This window comes from Sus scrofa, unplaced genomic scaffold, assembly GCF_000003025.6.
Source record: "Sus scrofa isolate TJ Tabasco breed Duroc unplaced genomic scaffold, Sscrofa11.1 Contig59, whole genome shotgun sequence".
NCBI classification, from domain to species: Eukaryota; Metazoa; Chordata; class Mammalia; order Artiodactyla; family Suidae; genus Sus; species Sus scrofa.
In genome coordinates, this window is record NW_018085257.1 from 425,093 (window position 1) to 445,960 (window position 20,868).

General features: G+C 39.7%; 1 pseudogene; it reads right to left on the minus strand.

Moving 5' to 3' along the window:
- Window positions 1-1,592: 1,592 nt before the first annotated feature.
- Window positions 1,593-12,178, minus strand: LOC100158087 (annotated as a pseudogene).
- Between the last annotated feature and the right edge of the window lie 8,690 nt (window positions 12,179-20,868).

Sequence of the window (20,868 nt, forward strand, 5' to 3'; positions counted from 1 at the left end):
GAACATAGACAATTTTAGTAGGTACCCCCAATCTGAGGCAATTATCCTTTATCCCACTCCTGGGAAATGTATTGATTTGACTCTGGACTCTTTCCCCATGTCTTTCCCTTTGTCTTTTAGCCTCAGTTCTGGGACTTTGTTTTCCCTGGTGGTGAAGGGCTATATGACTTCCTTGGTCCTGAACTTGGAATTCTTCAGATCTATGTGACATTTCTCAATCATTAGGGACCCTCCTTTCCATTTGGCTGAAAGTGATTACATTGTATATTTCCTCATGCCTTGGGCAGGTCTATTCCCCTCCATGTACCATCAATAAAATGGAAGTGTTTTATTAATATGACTTGTAAATCAATCATACTTCAATAAATCTGTAAAAAAAGGAGTTGCTGTTGTGGCTCAGCAGGTAACGAAACTGACTCTTATCCATGGGAGTGTGGGTTCGATCCCTGGCCTCTCTTAGCGGGTTAAGGATCCCACATTGCTGTGAATTGTTGTGTAGGTTGCAGATGTGGCCTGGATCCTGCATTTGTTGTGGCTGTGGCTTAGGCCAGCAGCTGCAGTTTCAATTTGACCCGTAGCCTGGGAAATTCCATGTGCCGCAGGTGAAGCCCTACCAAAAAAAGCAAAACAAAAAAAACAAACACCAACAAAAACTGTCAAAAAAAAGAAACATTGCAGAGCCTGGAAGGTTTGCAGACTTAATACTCATAGATAATGAGTACCCTGCTGTATTGACTGTCTCTGAAAACTTTTCAGAGATAGACCTGGAAAGAATTCAGTGATTTTTGACTGCAGTTGGTTGAGCAGTTTCATGCCTATAAGTCATTTGCATCTTCCTAATAGCATATGATGTTGAGCATCTTTTTTGTATGTTTATTTGCCATATGTATATCTTCTTTGGGGAAGTGTCTGTTCATGTCTTTTGCCATTTTAAAAATTGGGTTGTTTGCTTTCTTATTCTTGGGTCTTAAGTATTCTTTGTAGATTTGGGCTAACAATCCTTTTTGAGATCAGACTTAGGGTTACCAAATGGGAAACCATGGCAGAGGGAGAGATAAATTGGGAGGATGGGATTAACAGGTACATACTACTAAATGTAAAGTAGATAACTAACAAGGACCTATCATATAGCCCAGGGAGTCTTTCCTGGCATATAGTTATCCCTCAACAAATGTTAGTGATATGATGATGATGGTGTACATGTCCCCATGTCCTCAGTATCCGTCTTCTTGCTGGTTTCCATTCCCTTCTCCATCCTACTGAGCTCTGTTGATGGCGCTGTGATGCATCTTAAGAACCATGCGTGCTCCTATGGTGACAGGCACTGTAGGTACTGGAATAGGAGCTGTTTCCTGAGCTCTAGGCAGGCACATCCATCTGTACTCCTCTAGACTATCCCATGGGCAGCTCAAAAGGATACATTCCCAGTGGAATGTACTTCTCAAACTTGCTCCTTTCTGTTTCAAAAACTTATGCTTTATTTTTTAAGGTTTAGTTTAGATACCATCTCCTTTGTAATGTTTTTCTGAACGTTTTAGATAAACTAAGCAAATATTGTCTCTAGCCTCATACAGCAGTTTTCTCCCTTGGTATCACATTGTGTTGTAGTTGTCTCTGTCCCACCTGGTGGATGGAAACTTTCCACAAGACTGTGAGGCCTTTTGAGGGCAGTGACTGTGTCCTGTTAATATGTGTATCTCCAGTGCTGAAAATCCCATGTAACACCTAGTAGGGAAATCAGTAATTATCTGTTAACTTGAATGAGACTGGAATCCAGAAGAAAACCTACATAAAAAGAAATTTAGCCTTTTTTTTTGCCATTTAGCCTTTTTTGTTTTGTTTTGTTTTGTTGGTTACTTCGTTTTTAGGGCTGCACCCAAGGCATATGTAAGTTCCCAGGCCAGGGGTTGAATATAAGCTGCAGCTGCTGGCCTATGTCACAGCCACAGCAACACCAGATGTGAGTTATGTCTGTGACCTATGCCACAGCTTGTGGAAACGCCAGATCCTTAATCCACTGATCGAGGCCAGGGTTGGAACTGGCATGCTCATAGATACTAGTTGGGTTCTTAATCCTGTGAGCCACAATGGGAACTCCGATTTAGCCTTTTAGCATCTGGTGGAAAAGAAAATTGTGGGGTGACATTCAGTTGGAAGAAAATATTTTTAGATCTCTACTGCATGCCACATATAAAAAATAAATTCCAGATGAATTTGAAGAGCTAAGGCAAAAATATATAAAATTGTAGCAGGATAATATAGGATATTTTTTATAATTTTGGGATGGATCAACCCTTCCACAACAAAATATAAACTCTGAAACTCTAAAGGAAAAGACTGATAGATCAGACCACCTAAAATTGAAAACATGTGGTAAATGATTCCATGATATAGTTAAAAGAGAATTAAAAGACTTGGAGAAAATATTGATCTATATAATATATCCATTCAATATAATGCATATAGTATCTGCACAATACAAAGAGTCCTAATAACTCAATAAGAAAATGATAAACATTCCAGTTGTGGCAGGTACAGTGGTATTTATCAAATATTCCATATAAAAAATTCCCACCCCCTGCAGTTTTATATGAACCCTTTTATATATAGAAGGCATAAGGTACATTTGAACAATATATATGCAGAGATGTTCATAGAAATATTAATTATAATAGAGACAAGAAAAAATAGAATCTCTCTAATGTCCAAGAATAGAGAAATGGTTAACTAAATGGTAGTAGCTTCATATTATAAAATGTTATTAAAATACTGTAGAGGCAGTTCCTGTTTTGGCTCAGAGATATCAAAACCGACTAGTGTCCATAAGGACGTGGGTTCGATCTCTGGCCATGCTCAGTGGGTTGAGGATTTGGCCTTGCCATGAGCTGTAGTGTAGGTCACAAATGCAGCTCAGATCCCATGTTGCTGTAGCTGTGGTGTAGACAGGCAGCTACATCTCTGATTTGACTCCTACCCTGGGAACTTCCATATGCCATGGATGGGGACCTAAAACAAAAAAAATACTACGCAACAGTTAAAAATAATAGCGTAGATTGTATATAGTAGTGACCTGGAACTGATTCATCCCCAAGACATCTCGTTAGATGAAAATTCATGTTGCAAGATAATATATTTATGTAGTGTGATTACAATGCTAGGAATCTTTAAATGTGCTGACGTGAAAATATATTTCTACATGTGAGAGATTTGTGGGTGGGAGTCAGAAGGGACTTTCAGTTTGAATCTTAGAATTTGACTGTATTCATGTGTTATCAGAGTCCTTAGGAAATAAAAATTGTAAAATAGAATGAAAGATCAGAAACATAGAAATAAAATATTTTTAATAGAGTCCCTTCTTTATGTTGTCCCTCGGCATCAATTTTTTTTTTTTCTCTCTTTGGTCACACCTGCAATGTGTGGACATTTCCAGGCCAGGATCAAACCTGTGCAGATCCTTAACCTGCTGAGCCACAAGGGAATTCCACAGCATCAAACAATGACACATTAAAAACTTTGAAAAAAACCTCTTATGATATATGAAAACATACCTAGGATAGAGGTATATTAATTTGCTGAACCCTAGAATCACCATATTGGCTCTAACAAATTTCAAGACAACTGGGGTCCTCTAAAGAGATCAGTGGTTCTTAAACTTGGCTGGCGATTGGAATATCCTTTGAGCCTTAAAATTACAGATACCAGGGTGGCATCTCAGAGATTCTGATTTAGTTGGTGTGGGATGTAGTCCTGGGCTTCAAGATTGTTTTAAAATTCCCCAGGTGATGCTAAATGCACAGAAGATGCCTAGAACTGTTGCTTTTGATAAAGTAGATACTATCACAAAGGTTTTCCATTAAGAGACCTAAAGGAATAGGGGAACTGAATTGTATGCATCAAGGATAATGTTATCCAGGGAATGACAAGGGAAAAGGGCCCTGGGTAGAACTGCTTTAAATATCCCCTCCCTCGAGTAGGATGGACTGGGAATCAGGGAGTAAGAGATGCAAAGTATTGCCTTTGGAATGGATAAGCAATGAGTTCCTGCTGTATAGCACTGGGAACTGTATCTAGTCACTTATGATGGAGCATGATGGAGGATAATGTGAGAAAAAGAATGTATATGTGTATGTGTGACTGGGTCATTTTGGTGTACAGTAGAAAATTAACAGAACACTGTAAACCAGCTATAATGGAAACAATAAAAATAATTTTTAAAAGCTTCTCCCTCTAAAATGTTATTCAGTAGCTTCCTTCAGTTCTGCCCTTGAGGAATGGTCTCAGATGAGAGGAGGCAAATCCTCAGACTTATGGTATCCTCTTTCATCTTTCTAGAATTAAATCAGAATGTGGCCCCTTGAGAGCAGCACAGGAGGAAAACCAGGACATCTCACTCATAATGATGTGTCAGGAAAGTTTCTGAGCCACTGTCGCTGCAGAAGCTCCCTCAGAGGGATGAGGTCCCATCTTTGCTTTTTAACAAAGCTCAAGGGAGATCTTGCAGGTGAACCTCCAGGCTCCTTTCCTTTGATGCTAATTAACCACTCAGGGCAGCTCCTTACAGCCTAATCAAATAGAGTCTAGAGGTAAAATTTGGCTCCTCTTTGTGCATGGTTGATTGGGAATCAAGCCTGGACTCTCTTACCACAAGTCAGTCTCAGTGTAACCATGGGTCACAAATGAACCCAACAAAGACTTTGGTCAGAGAAACAGACCACCCAGGCACCCCCATCCCTCTGTCTAGTCAGAAAAACATGCTGTTTCTCGAGGGCCAAAGTGTTGATCTGATCACAACGTTGGCTCATCTGATTGAAAACTCTTCCATAATGGAAGCCAAATAAAGGCTCTGGGGAAGGCCATGGTTGTCCTCAGTGAAATCCTCATGCAGGTTCAGGCATGACCTCAGACAGTGCCCACTTCTCCCCCTAGTGTTTGGCTTTGCAATTGGGACTTCACATTGATCAACTCTGAGTTTGAGTCCTGCTTACTACTTACCTGCTCATGAGTTGGACAAGTCACTTCGCCTCTTTTAACTTCAGTTTCCTCATATTTGCTTTTTTTTTAATTTTTCCTGCCACAGGTTTATTTGTACAAATAGCACAGGAGGACAACAGACCCATATAGACAGCAGCCCAGGGATCACACAAATGCTTCTGTCCTCACATTGGCAGATAAATGCCTCTAATGTGGAAACTTTATTGAGGATTGGGCACATTTGGAGCTCTGGAGCCAGAGCCAGAGCTGACCCTACAGCTGGACCTCCAGCTGCAGCCTTGGCCTTGGTCTGAGCCTTGGCCTGGGACTTTTGCAGGAAGAGCCTGAGACCCTGGGCCATGAGGGCATGAGCACATTTCCCAAGCTTGGGGTGAACAATGTAGGCAAGTCGACTGAGCTTGTGGCTGCCACCCTAAGGGATGTTGGACTTGACCTCCTTGGGTTTTATAATAGCATGTATAGCTTCAGCACATGCACTCATGGCCTTGGCCATTGTTGTCCTTCATCTTCTTTAGGCCCTTCTCATTGTGCTTCTTGGCACAGTGCATGTTCCTCAGGAACTTGGGGTCCACCCCCTTAAGGCATTCATATCATTGTGATTGGGGTTTCTTGATGTCATTTCTGTACCACTTTCGAGATTGATTATTTGTGATGTGGTTCTTGGACTTTTATGGCTGCACCAAGGTCAGCTGACCCTAAAGTGCCTGTGGCCAGAAGAGAAAGAGTGGTTTCCTCATCTCTGAAAGGAGTTCATAAAATCCCATCAGTCAGAACTGGAGGTGGTTGATTTGTACTAGTTCCCTTCCCTTGACCGTGATAATCTACGGCATGTACATCAGCTAGCATCTTTAAATTTATATACAAAGAAATGATTAAAAAAGTATATTCTAGCTCACCAGATGATGGAATTTAAGAGAGGGCATTATGGCCGAAGAACTCAGGAAAAATTGCATCCCACTCAGGTTTCTAAGGAAAAGGCTGCCCAAGGAAAAATGGCAAAGTTCAAGCTTGACCAGAAGAAGGCTCTCTCATATTTCCCACATAATTTATGGGGATTATGGCAGGGACATCACCAGATGTCTTTAGGTTATAGTAATTCTTTATGTCCTTAAGGCTTCAGTTTAAATCAGGGTTCCCTTGTCATTTTGCTTTCATGTTGACTTTTTCACCCCAATCTCTTGCTAGTTGAGTTCTAGGTCTTATTCTCAGACAAGCTAGAGGTTATGGAAATTTCCCAGTTATATTCTCCTGGATAATCCAGAAATCAGAGATGTTCATGTTTAAAAAACTAATTTTCTAGCCAGCTTGGAAGACATGTGGGAAGACTTTGTTGTGGATTAAAAAGTTGAGACCTTACGTACCATTTACTTTTCAGTTATCACCAGCAAAATTATCAAAAATGTTGTCTTGGGAGTTTCCATGGTAGCTCAGTGGTGGCAAAACCAACTAATATCCGTGAGGACTGTGTTTGATCCTTGGCTCCGCTCAGTGGGTTAAGGATCCAGTGTTGCCATGAGCTATGGTGTAGGTCACTGACATGTTTTGGATCTGAGGTTGCTGTGCCTGTGGTGTGCAGGCTGGCAGCTACAGCTCTGATTTGACCCCTAGGCTGAATTTCCATATGCCTTGGCTGAGGCCCTAAAAAGACCAAAAAAAAAAAAAAAAGCCGTTTTAGTTTGCTGGGGCTGCTGTAACATAGTACCACAGACTGAGTGTCTTAAGCCACCATAATTTATTTTCTCACAATTCTGGATGCTAAAATTCTGAAACCAACATGTTGACAGGTTTGGGTTTTTTTTTGAGGCCTCCCTGTTTGGCTTGCCATCTTCTCCCTTTGTTTTACTTGGTATTCTCTTGGTGTGTGTCTGGGTCCTAATCTTTCCCTTTTGTAAAGGCACCAGTCATATAGTATTTGAGCCCACTCTAATGACATCATTTTACCTTAATTACCTCTTTAAAGAACTTCTCTGCAAATAAGTCACATTCTGAGATGCTAGGGATTAGGATTTCAATTTATGAATTTTGAAGGGGACAAAATTCATTCTAAAAATTAAAAAAAAGTAGTTCCCATCATGGCTCAGAAGAAATGAATCTGACTATCATTCATGAAGACACAGGTTCAGTCGCTGGCCTCACTCAGTGGGTTAAGGATCCAGCTTGCTATGAGCAGTGGTATAGGTCACAGAAGTGGCTGGGATCTGGCTTTGCTGTGGCTGTGGTATAGGCTGGCAACTATAGCTCTGATTTGACCCTTAGCCTGGGAACTTTCATATGCTGTGGGTGTGCCCCTAAAAAAGCCAAAGGAAAAAGAATAAAAGAAAATGATGGTGTTTATTTGTATCCAGAGTACTGGATGTTGTCCTCAGTACTTTCCTTGAGGCAATCCAAAGGTTTTCTCTTTTTTTTTAATTACTTGATTATAGTTGACTTACAATGTTGTATTAGCTTCTGTTGTGCAGCAAAGTGAATCAGTCATAAAAATACATATATCCATTATTTTTTTTCTGTATAGGTGATCACAAACTATTGATTAAACTGTCGTGTGCTATGCAGAAGGTTCTGGTTAATCATCTAGTTTATGTAATAGTCTGTATATGTTACTTCCTCTCTCCCAGTTCTTCCCTCCTCCCAGTGGTTTCACTTATGGTGAGCTTAAGATTGGTTTTGAAATATCTGAGTTTGTTTTTGTTTGTTTGTTTGTTTATTTAGGGACGCACCAGTGGCATATGGAGGTTTCCAGGCTAGGGGTCAAATCAGAGCTGTAGCTGCCCGCCTAGACCACAGCCACAGCTATGTCAGATCCGAGCCATGTCTGTGACCTATACCACAGCCCACTGCAGTGCCAGATCCTTAACCCACTGCAAGGGGTCAGGGATCATACTGGCATCCTCATGGATATTAGTCAGATTTGTTTCCACTGAGCCTCAATGAGAACTCTTCAGTTTCTGTTTTTTAAATAAGTTATTTTGTATTATGTTTTATTGGATTCCACACATAAATGATATCGTATGATATTTGTCTTCTTTTCAGACTTAATTCACTCAGTATGATAATCTCTAGGTCCATCCATGTTGCTGCCAATGGCATTATTTCATTCTTTTTTATGGCTGAGTAGTATTCCACTGTAGATATGTACCACATTTTCCTTATCCATTCTTCTGTTGATGGACATTTGCATTGCTTCCATGTCTTGGCTCTTGTAAATAATACTGCAGTGAACATTGGGATGACTATCTCTTCAAATAGAGGTTTTTTTTTTTTTTTTTTTCCTGGATATGTGCCCAGGAGTGGGATTGTTGGGTCATATGGTAGTTCTGTTTTTTAATGGCTTTTATTTTTTCCATTATAGTTGATTTACAGTGTTCTGTAAGTTTTCTACTGCAAGGCAAAGTGACCCAGTCACACATACAGGTGTAAAGTCTTTTTCTTACATCATCCTCCATCATGCTACATCACAAGTAACTAGATATAGTTCCCAGTGCTATATGGTATTTCTATATTCAGTTTTTTGAGGAACCTCCATACTGTCCTCCATAGTGGTTGCACTGCTTTACATTCCCATCAACAGTACAGAAGGGTTCCTTTTTCTCCACACCTTCTGCAGCATTTATTATTTGTAGACTTTTTGATGATGGTCATAACGTGAGTCTAGAGTGGCTCATTCAAATTAAAGAATGGATGAGAGAACAAAAGCCAGGCTGGTAGGGAGTAGAGAGAGGAACATCAAAGGGACATGGGAAGACCCACTGCATGGTGGCTAAGAATGAATGGCATCTCCATTGGATCATCATCACACAGTATAAAGAGTAATGAGAACCAGTCTCCATTCTCAAAAGCAAGCCCTAGCTGTCATGCATGGTGACAAATGAATAGAACAAGGTCACATGTCAGATTCTTGTGTGGGACCAAAAGATAGACCAGTCTGATAAAATAACTGCTTTCTCTTTGGATATGTGTGGAGAAAGGTGCATAATCCCTGAGCATTTAGAAACAGAACTTGGAAGGAGCAATGATAGCCATGAGAAGTGGGAAATGAAGGAATGGGGCTAAATTACAAATCAAAATCCACTGAGAAATTGTGTTATTGGGTTTAAAAAGGCAGAATTGAGTTACAGTTACAAAAAAAAATTAGGGGTTCCTGTTGAGGTGCAGTGGAAACAAATCTGACTAGTATCCATGAGGATGTGGGTTCCATCCCTGGCCTCACTCGGTGGGTCAGGGATCCAGCATTGCCATATGTGGTGTAAATTGCAGATATGGTTTAGATCCTGGGTTGCTGTGTGGTGTAGGTCAGCAGCTGCAGCCCCAATTTGACCCCTAGTCTGGGAACTTCCATATACTGCAGGAGTGGCCCTAAAAAGCTAAAATAATAATTAAATTAAAATAAATATTGAAACGAAGGTACGGAAACAAAGTTACAATTTTGCTTGCCCAGGATTTGAGTTCTATGGTGACTGAAAATTCACTTGTTATATGTACCAATGCTTCTTGTACCTACATCCATAGCAGCCATCGTAATCTATCTTTATTCATCCTTCTTCATTAATCCCAGAGGAAGGCACAAGTTTTCTCACTGCAGCAATGCAAGAAGTTATTATCAATTGTTGAGAAATGTCATTAAAGTTAAAACTTACATGCTACACATGTAATAAAGGAATAAAACTGAGTAATAAATTCTTACCCACACTCTGCCCTACCCTAGGTTAGGGCTGACTGAGGCAAAATCAAAGTGATTTAAAGATTCCTATTCTATCATTTAAAACTTCAAGTATCTCCATTAAGTACTTGCCTAAAATACCATGAAAGATTAATTTGTTTAATTAGATATTTCTATCTACTAAAATAAAAATACCAGAAGAGAGAATCATGCAAACTGCTGTTTTTCACCACACAGTACAACATAATTCATCTGACTGCTGCTCTTATTTTATTGAGGTATAGTTGCATTATATTAGTTTTAGGTGTACAACCTAGTGAGTTGATATTTTTATAGATTACATACCATACAAAGTTATTACAGTGTTACTGACTATATTCCCTGTGCTGTACATTAAGTCCTGTGATTTACTTTTATAACTAGGAATTTGCACCTCTTAATCCCCTTCACCTATTTTGCCCATATCCACACCCCCACCTCTCACAACATCCCCTTGCCTGTAGCAACCACTGGTTTGTTTTGTTTCTATTTTGTTACATTTATTCATTTGTTTCCACACATAAGTGAAAACTATGGTATTTGTCTTTAGCTGATTCTGAATGTTTTTCTGTATAATTCATTCTTTACCTCAACTGAAAGTGTCTTTCATATCAGACATTTTAAACCAAAAGCTTCATACTATTAACTTACATCCATTGATTTTTTTAAAATTGAAGTATATCCTTTTTTTCCTTGACTCTGCCTCCAGTGGCCATAGGAAGCATTTCTGATTAAACAGAATAAATAAACCTTCCTTAATTCTGAAAAGAAATCAACAGATGAAAAGATACGGAAAAACAGGCATCTCTAAGAGAAAAGAACACACAGTCAAGGAGTCCCAGAAAGAGTCAAGTGATGAATTCACTCTGAGCACATGGAGGTGAGGAAGAGTAGAGACCAAAACATGTGTAAAGGCACAGAGCTGGCTAAATAACAGTCAATTAAGTGATTTCTTTGTTGCAAATCTAATGACCCCATAGCCCAGGATAGCCATAGGATATCCATACTGGAAGTATTTTTATAAAGGGACATTGGTTCCATCACCACATGCCTGGGGAACACACATGCTGAAATTGGGAAGCATCTGGTTTGATTTGGAGGTCACACACACATACCCACACCTGCAAAAACTTCTAGAAATTTAACTAGAACAGAATGTTTATGTATGCATAAGTATCTTTGCATGCATATAGATTTCTACACAGATGTATACAAAAATTTAAGTGACCAAATTTGGCTGGAGTTAAAAATAGATGGAAATATGGGAGGTTCTGAATAAATATGGAAAGAGTAAAGGGAATATGATTTTCTAGAAAGGAGAGGTATTATGGGGTGAGTATGTCATTGCAGCATATGAATCAAAACATGGTTATAACTGTCCAACTGCAGCATAACAGAGACCAAGGGGTGCAAAATGACAGGGTGTGGGTTCCAGTTGATGAAAGAATATTTCTCCATGGAAGACTTGCCTCAGAGGCTGTGTGTGTGCAGGAGTGTGCATGTGTGAATACACCCCACTTCCATCCCCACAATTTGTCCACGATTATTTTTTTGGCTTTTGCAGTAGAAAACCTATCCATAAGGGATGTAATCCTGCTTATCAGTTTCTCCAAGCCCCGTTTCATGTCCTTATTTCTTAAACTGTAGATAAACGGGTTCAGCATTGATGTCAGCAAGTGTAGATGACTGTTGCTATTCGGTCCTTGACAGAGTAGCTGGACAATGGCTGGAAATAGACAAAACTAATACTCCCATACAACAGAGTTGCCACAGTGAGATGGGAGCTGCAGGTGGAGAAGGTTTGTGTTTTCCAGAAGTTGAGGGGATTTTGAGGACAGCAATGAGGATTCTCAGGTAAGAGATGACAATGCAGCCAAACGGGGCCATCACAGATGCCAGACCTTCTGTCATGGCAACAACTCTTTTGACAGATGTAGAAGATCAGGCCAGCTTCAGAACGGGGTTGACATCACAGAAGAAGTGATGGATAACATTTGATGCACAGAAAGTGAGCCTACTCACCAGGAGGACATGTAGGAGGGAGTGAAGGTACGAGAAAGCTGTGAAGGCAGCCAATAGCAGCACACAGCGTCTGTGGTTCATAACAGTGACATAGCGGAAAGGGTTACAAATGGCTACATAGTGGTCAATGGTCATAGCTGCCAGAGATAGCTGTGTCAGACATTCAGTGTAGAAAATGGTCTTTGTCTCTGATAAGAAGTTCATTGACATCTTGGAGACTGTGACTGTTGTGTAGCAAATATCAGCAAAGGACAAGATGCTTAGGAAAAAATACATGGGATTTTGGAGTTGAGGATCAGAGCGGATAGCCAAGACGATGAGTAGATTTCCCATCAAGGTGACCAGGTACATGATAAGAAAGAGGACAAAGAGTGGTTTCTGGTCCTCTGGGTGAAAGGAGAGTCCCAAGAGGATGAATTCAGAGAGTCTTATTACATTGGACATCCCCATGGACGTGTATATTCCTACAGATAAACAATACTGTCAGTTGATGGTTCTTACATTATGAAGGACATGGACTTTTTCCATCTTGTCCTTACACTGAATAGGTATTAATAGAGTATCTACTGAAATATTTTTCCTCTTGAACATGGAAAAAATCAGAGCCAATTGTGCACTTTCATTTGTTCTATTAAAATCTTTGAGATAATGATGTATAGAAAACAGATACGGGGCAGTGTTGGTGAGAAAGGGAGAGAGGAAGAGAGAAAGGGAGAGAGGAAGAAAGAGGGATAAGGGGGTTGAGAGTTTGATTTCCTTTTTCTCTTTCCTGCTCTATGGCTGATGATCACAGGAACCACAGAGGCAGTCTGCGAAGCAGGTTCAGGTCTCCTTCTGATTAAGGATTGTCAGTGACTAACCCACATCTATATAATCATGAGATAAGTTATCTAACTTATGGTTGATGAGTAATCATCTTTTAAAATCAAGATGCTTCTTTCCAAATCATTTATGAAGGAAGCAAGAAAGCCATTTAAAGAGTATCAAATTGCATGTAGGCATTCCCACTGTGTCAAAACAGGATCAGCAGGCCTCTCTGGAGCACTGGGATGAAGCTTTGGTCCCTGACCTTGTGCAGTGGATTAAGATCCAGTGCTGCTGATGCTGTGGCATAGGTCACAACTGTGGCTCGGATCTGCTCTCTGGCCCAGAAACTGAGAAAGAGGAAGTGAACTTGGGTGAGAAAATTCTCTCCCAATTCTCCCTATTCATCAGCTGATAATACAAATCCTGAGGTCAGCAGAGGGTGACTCAAAAGCAAAAGGTAAAGGAAGATTCACCTTTGGAGTAGAGATTGAAAACCTTCACCTTTGGCATGAACATAAGTTAGCTCTCTTATTTAGCCTTCAGTGATGACCAATTCTCTGATATCAGAGATTCACATCTTCTCATCAGGCATTCATTCTCAAAGCTGATTTCTTACCTGGGAAGAACATGGATGTCCTGCTTCATGTATTTATTCCACTCTTCCCTTCTTTATGCTCCATGAGATGATTAGTCAAAAAAGAAGACAAAATTGAGCCAAGAGACAGCATAGAGCAAAGGCACCTGATTAACTGCAGACAATCTTCTAGTGCTTCTCAAAACTGATGCCCCTTCCTTGGATTCTTGTGGTCCTCTGCCAGGTGTAGATACCGCAGATCCTGCTTTCCTCATGGGACCATCCTAGACTACTGTGTCACTAAGTCCCTGGTATTAGGTGAAGGGCAGAGTATGCACACAAGCACCCATTATCTATGTGCAGGACTTTCTCCACAGATTCAGAGGAATTACAAGTCTTCTCCCTCCCAGGTGGCCCCACATCCCTTTTTTTGAACTTCTGGGTGTAGTGCAACTTCTGCCTCATCTGACATAGGTGTCCAAGAGGGACAATAATGTTCCAGACCTGGCTCTTCAAACCCCTGTGAGGACTTACCTGGGAGATGTTTCATGTAGTCCTGAGGCTGGAGTACAAGGCAGGGACATCTGGGTCCAATTTCCCTGTTGAACCTATAATGATTTCACTTGGCCTCCCCTGAATCTCTCCATTTCTCCAAAGGATAGCCACTCCCAGAGATCCCCCCTCCTGCAACATGTTAGGTATCTTCTGCCCCATTGCCCCAAGTTCAGATACAAATTCTAGTTTAGTAGCTGTGGCCTTATGCCTCTATCCTCTAACAAACGTGTTTCCCAAGGCGAGCTCCGGCGGCCAGGGAGTGTACACTTTTTCCCTATAGGAGAGGGATGCAGTGTCAGTGAATGTACAATTACGGAGAGAGCCTCTTTGTCCCTTCTTTCAGGGTGCTTGACTGCTCAAACTTTATTGGCAACAGTGGTTGATTATATAGAAAGTTGTTCACTACAGATTACATCACAGTGTTAAAAGTACATTGGTTAACTATTACATGGTGTAGCAGCTATGCATCCTGTTTGAAGATCTCTATCTTAACTCAAGTTAGTGAGTACTTTGAAGAGGCCATAGACACAAGAATTTGGCATTCACAAACCTTGTTTGTAGACTGGTGCTTATCTTCAAAGCATTATGGCAGGGAGATAGCAGAAGCAAATATAAACCAATTTAACTAAACTAGCCATCACTTAAAAGCTTTTAAAATCAAAGACAAAACTCACAGCTAGGTTTTTTGGATAATATATGTCTAACTTTTATGAACCTCATTAAGATCCTAACTCTAAAGTTTATATATAACCAGTTAATAGATAAACACTATGTTTTAACTAAGTTGGGTTAAAACAGGGGACAGTCCTTCAGGATGAAATTCTTATTATATTATTGTTGTAACTTTGTTAAATCACAAATCACCACAGGAAAATAAGAATGGAAAATAGGAATAATAAGTAAATAATCAGGAAAGACTGAGGAAAACTGAATAATAAAACAACAGGAAAGACTAGGTAACCAGAGAAACAATCCACACTCTCCAGCACAAACATGGAAATTATTTTCCCAGGAAAGCCCCAATTCTTCCCCATCAACATCAAAATGAGAGCTGTGTAACCTGAGGCCTGCCCTTGGCTTGTAACATGCAGGTGGCTTTTTATCCTGACCAGAAGCCCACCTTTGGCTTGTACCATTCAGGTGAGCTCCCTTTCTTGGTTAGGAACCTGCCTTCAGGTTTTTCTGCCATCAGGCAAGGTCCTTTTTTTGAGTCCCTGCATCTTCTCAGCTCCCCGCACAAAAGGAAGGGTCATAACCTTGGAACCTAACATAGTTCACCCTTCCTTTATTAGCCAAACCCAAGTCTACTGCTCAGATATTGGTTTACCATTCCCTGCTACCACCCCTGGGGAAAGACACCAGCTTCAGACGTTTCACTCTTTAATAGATGAAAGCAAACAGAACCCACACATCAGGGTATTGCTTCCACATACACATTGCTCATTGCCTGTCACTTAGTGAATTTTTTTTTTCATCTTTTGTCATTTTAGAGTGGAACCCATGGCATATGGAGGTTCCCAGGCTAGGGGTCTAATCAGAGCTATAGCAGCTGGCCTACTCCACAGCCACAGCAACACTGGATGCAAGCTGCATCTGTGACCTACAACACAGCTCACAGCAATGCCAGATCTTAACCCACTGAAAGAGGCCAGAGATGGAACCCTCAACCTCATGGTTCCTAATCATATTCATTTATGCTGCACCATGATGGGAATTCCCAAGATTTCTGATCACATCTTACAGTTCAACCACCTCATGTCCTTCTATTTCTCCATTCACCTGCTTCTCCAGGCTAAAATGCAGCATCCTACAGGAAGCATTCCTCGATGACCTGATTAGACTGAAATATCTGTCCTGGCTGTCTTAGTCTTATATATGAATTTCTATTAAACACAAATCATGTTCATTGTTATATGATCTTTCATTTGAAGGCAACTGATATTTATGTACTCAGTAATTTGTAAGCCTTTCTCACATGAAACACACAACAGACTCATAACATATGTCCTTATTGTCTCCCTTTTATGTCACTTTTATGTGACTTCAAAAAATAAGGTAACTAGCAAAATAAAGCTTGAACCAAGGACTGTTTGAAGCCAAACCACATTGTTGAATCACTGTGCTAAAAGGCCTCTCTCTTTTGCTTTGACAAAATTAAACATTTTTAGTTAAAGAACAGCTTTCAAATGACTTAGGGAGATGAAACTTTGCATTATTTCTTTCTTGCCAGATTAAGTTGAAAGTTCTTTGTTGCCCTGAATCAAATCCAGGCTTTATTTCAGACACTATGTGCTATATTGCCCATGGTGCAGATATTTTATCAATAAAACTCTATCTACCTATTGCTAATATATATAAATAGTATATATATATACACACACATAAATAAATGAGGAGAATGAAAACAGTGTATGAGAAAAATCAATTAGACACAAAAGAAGGAAGTAATGGGGAATTGAGAAACAAAAATATATGAAAGACATAGAAAATGAGTAATAAAATGATAGAAGTTAAGTCTTTCTTTAGCTATAATTACTTTAAATGTAAATGAATTAAGATATTCAATTAAAAGGCAGAGGTTGGCAGAATGGGTTTTTGAAAACAAACAACCATGATTTGACCATAAACTGTCTATAAGTGACTCAGATTCAGAGCCACAAATGAAAGTGAAAGATTGGAAAAAGATATTCATTGAAAAGAGTAACTTAAAGAAAACTGAGGTGGTTATGCTAATTATCAGAAATATAGACCTAGTAAAAAAATTGTAACGTGAGATAAAGAAGGACATTGTAGATTGATAAAAAGGTCAGTACCTCAAGAAGATATAAATTCTGTTCACACACTAGGCTGTACATTAGAACTCCAGAACTAATTCATCTTATAACTGGAAGCTTGTACTCTTCAATCAACATCTTCCCATTTCTCTCACTGCCACCCCCTACAGGTAACCACCAATCTACTCTCTGATTCTTTGAGTTGGATTTTTTTAGATTCCACATACAAGTGATATCACACAGTACTTGTCTTTTAATGTCTGCCTTTTTCTTTTCTTTTCTTTCCTTTTCTTTTCTTTTCTTTTCTTTTCTTTTCTTTTCTTTTCTTTTCTTTCTTTTCTTTCTTTTTAGGGTTGCACCCACAGCATATGGAGGTTCCCAGGCTAGGGGTTGAATTGGAGCTGTAGCTGCCAGCCTGCATCACAGCTACAGCAACACCAGATCCAAGCCATGTCTGTGACCTACACCACAGCTTGCAGCCACCCCAGATCCTTCACCCACTGAACATGGCCAGGGATAGAACCTGTATCCTCATGGATGCTAGTCAGATTTGTTTTCGCTGAGCCATGATGGGAACTCCTGTCTGACATATTTCACTTAGCATAATGTCCTCAAGGTCCATCCATGCTGTTATAAATGGCAAGATTTCCTTCTTTTTCATGGCTGGAATCATATTTCATTGGATATATATACACCACATTTTCTTTGTCCATTCATTTGTCAACACTCAGGTTGTTTGTTGGCTATTGTGAATGATGCTGGAATGAACCTGTAGTTTTAATGTGTTACTGTATCCAGCACACAAGCAGGAGCTCACTTCCCCTTTTTACACAGCAGTTGCCTGAGCACTGACGTGGGTGGATGTGTTCTTTTATTCTTACCAACCCATGCACATTAGCCAGAAAGTCCTCATAGAGCAATGATCTAAGGCAAAATTAAATTGAAAAAAACAACCAAAATTTACAATTTAAATGTAAATAAAACTACAACACTCACTAAAATTCAAATGGACAATGTTAAGTTAATGTGATATATCTTGTTTTATTAAAATGAAATTGGCCTTATTAGGTATAATCGAGAAAGAAGTAGACATATCTTCTTATACTTTTAATGTTTCTATATTTTTGTTTAATAATACTTATATGCTGAATGGCTATTTAAAGAAGTAGACAAAAATGGTGTTAGTAGTATCAAGCTGTGTTTAATAACTTAGGAAGATCAAATATCATACTGAACTCAAATTGCCAATAAGGAATCCTAAAGTACCAAAATTATTAGAATGTCATTTCACAACTCTTTAAAGTTGTGCTGTTCACTTGAAAATTTTAGTATTTTGACTTTTTCTAGATCAGCATGGAAGGAGTAACTAGAGAGCTAATGGGATCTGATTAATCACAGTAGTAACAGCAATAACGGTTACCATTTATTGAGTCATTTACATGTGCTAGGCAGTGTCCTGCTGTCATCATTAACAGCATTTTATCTATTATCTCTTACTATCTGAATAGTACTTCATTATCTTTCTGCAGCAATCAACCTTAGCAGGATGGTTGTACTGTGTCTTAGAGGCACTGATGGTGATCTTTCTAACATGTAGCTACTACCATGACCACATGTCTGTTCTGGTGAGTGGGAGAACCCCTGAGCTTTTGTACTTGTCTACAGGAAAGGTGACAGGTAAACAGAAGTACAGTAGGAAGAATTCTAAAGTGAGTTTTCAGGAGCCCTGCCTCATGGTCTATATGCCTTGCATATTTTCTGGGACTGTGAATCTGATAGATTTTACTCCTATGATGAAGTTATGTTATATGGCTCAGGTGACTTTAAGAAAGATTATCTGAATGAGCTGGACCTAATCACAGGATATTCATTTAGATCTCAGTAGGAGGTCAGAGACATAAGAAGTCAAAGATTTGAAGCATGAAAGGGAGTCTAGGAGCCCCCAAGGACTTGGAGATAAAGGGGGCCACATGGCAAATATTGTGACTTCCCTCCAGGAGTCCTGGAGGCTGGCAGGGAGATGGGGCCCCTGTTTTGCAACTGCAAGGAACTGAATTTCACCAAAAATCTGAATGCGTTTGGAAGGATAGTTTTCTTCAAAGGTTCCAGAAGGGAAGGCAGCCCAGTCCACACCTTGACTTCAACCTTGTGGTATTCTTGTGATGCTGTCAACATGATTTATGACTAATGAAGTTGACCTTGATCTCCTGAATGAGGTATTGTTTGTGAGGCTTCTCCACTGTAGTTACCCCCGTCCCCACTTCATACTGTTTTCTTTGGGGACAGTCAGGATGCACAGCCCACATAAGGAGTGGGGAGGTATACACCCGTTCTGGGGAGTGGAACTGCCACAGGTTTATGTATTTCATTTTTATTTTTTTTCCACTGTACTGCATGGTGACCCAGTTACCCATACATGTATACATTCTTTTTTCTCACATTATCATGCTCCACCATAGCCAGATTCCTGCAGACTGACAGAAGGCTGGAGCCACAAAGTCCAGAGTCAGAGACATCCTTTCTTGCCAAATGAGGGTGTGGGTTGGGAAACTACCCTGATTCTACCTCCTGCTTCTCCTTGACCAATTCTTATCTCTATTAGATCTCTCATTCTGGTTCTCCTTTTTGTCCGCAGAGCCATGTCCCCTCTCTCTTCACCCTGAGAGTCTCTTCCACTAGCCTACATTTCTGTTCCCAATCTGATGCCCCATTTCTCACATCTGCCTACCTTTCTCTTTCATTTGAACCAGTATATGACCCCCTTCTCCATTCTGCTCTCCTTCTGCTCCTTCCACATTTCCACCTTTCTCTTCATCAGCATCCACATGCCTGTCTCCTCCAAATCCTTATTTCTGTTCATTGATTCAACCCCAATCATTAAAAATTTCCCATCCTCAAGTATGCTTTTTTCTCTTCTCATTTCTAAAGTTCTTCCCCCTATTTCTTTATTGTTTCTCCATTCATCCATTTACTGTAAGACTCTCTTTCCATCCTTCATTTCCAGTCTCTCTCTTTTCCACTACTTTGCATTCTTTGTTTTCTCTTCCCATTTATTCTTTTCTCCATTGTGTCTTAATTTCTGTGTCATGCCTCACATTGTTCCATTCGGTCATCTCTTCATGGAAACTACATGAATATTTTTAGAAATAAAGAATTTCATTGTATGACATAAAGTGGTATAAAATTGTAAATCAACTATATTTTATTTAAAAATTAAAAAAGAAACATAGAATGTGAGGGATGGGAGTTTAGAAGAAACAGTAAATTGACAGTAAATTCTGCTTTTTAATAATTTTCTCAATTTTCATCATATACATGAAGATTATAATCAGTATACACACACATACATAGACACACACGCACACACAGTTATATCACACTCATATAACTCGTTCAGAATGCCAGCTGTCTGTCCTCTGAGTAAAATGGAGGACAGTTTTGGTGTCAACTAGGATAGTTTTTAACGGGTACACACTTATTTGATCTTGCTATTTCTTAGGAATCTCCTCATGACCTCAGCCTGTCTCCCACCTCACCTAAGACTGATGGGACCTGCTCCAAATAATTTCCACGAGCCCCTTTGCTTGTGTTCATCATATTACTTATCACAGTGCTTTTCATCCAAAGCTGATTTTTCTTTCTTTCCATACTGTGGTTTCCTCATTGTGTGGTTTGTCTTTTAATGTCCCATCACAAGCAAGAAATCAGTATTTGTAGAACAGATAATTTAATCAACAAATGGATAAAAAATGAATCCTTTTCAGGATCATGTGATTACCTCCAGCCCTCAGTCTATCCAAAAATTATTTCCTGAGAACAACAGGCAAATTAAGGTATTTAAGATTAATTTTTAAAAAATCACATCCCTTTTGTTCACCCTGCTCTCAGGTATTTCCAGATGCACAGATCTTTGTGAGAAAAAGTCTTTCCAATTGCATTTAGATATTATTAAAAATCTCCAATGTGAATGATTTGTAATAATTAGATCCACATTTTGTCTTCTTCATACTCCAGCCCTTCTGTGCTTTTCTTTTGATGGCTTTTGATGGTCCTCTGTCTCTTTTTCTTTTCTGTCTCTATTACTCTCTTTGAGATCTTCATCTGTATTATTAACCATCCCTATATACTTTGCTTCATTATGTAGTTTTTTTTTTCTTACCAGAATGATAGCATGGATCTTTCATCCCTTTGCTGGGGAAGTGAGGTCAGCTAGGTGGGGAGGTGTGCATTTATTTTTTATTTTATTTAGTTTATTTCTTGTCTTTTTAGGGCTACACCTGTGGCATATGGAAGTTCTCAGGCTAGGGGTTGAATCAGAGCTCTAGCTGCAGGGCTGCACCACAGCTATAGCAACATGGGATCTGAGCTGTGTCTGTGACTGACACCAGAGCTCATGGCAGTGCCAGATCCTCAACCCACTGAACAAGACCAGAGATCAAACAAACATC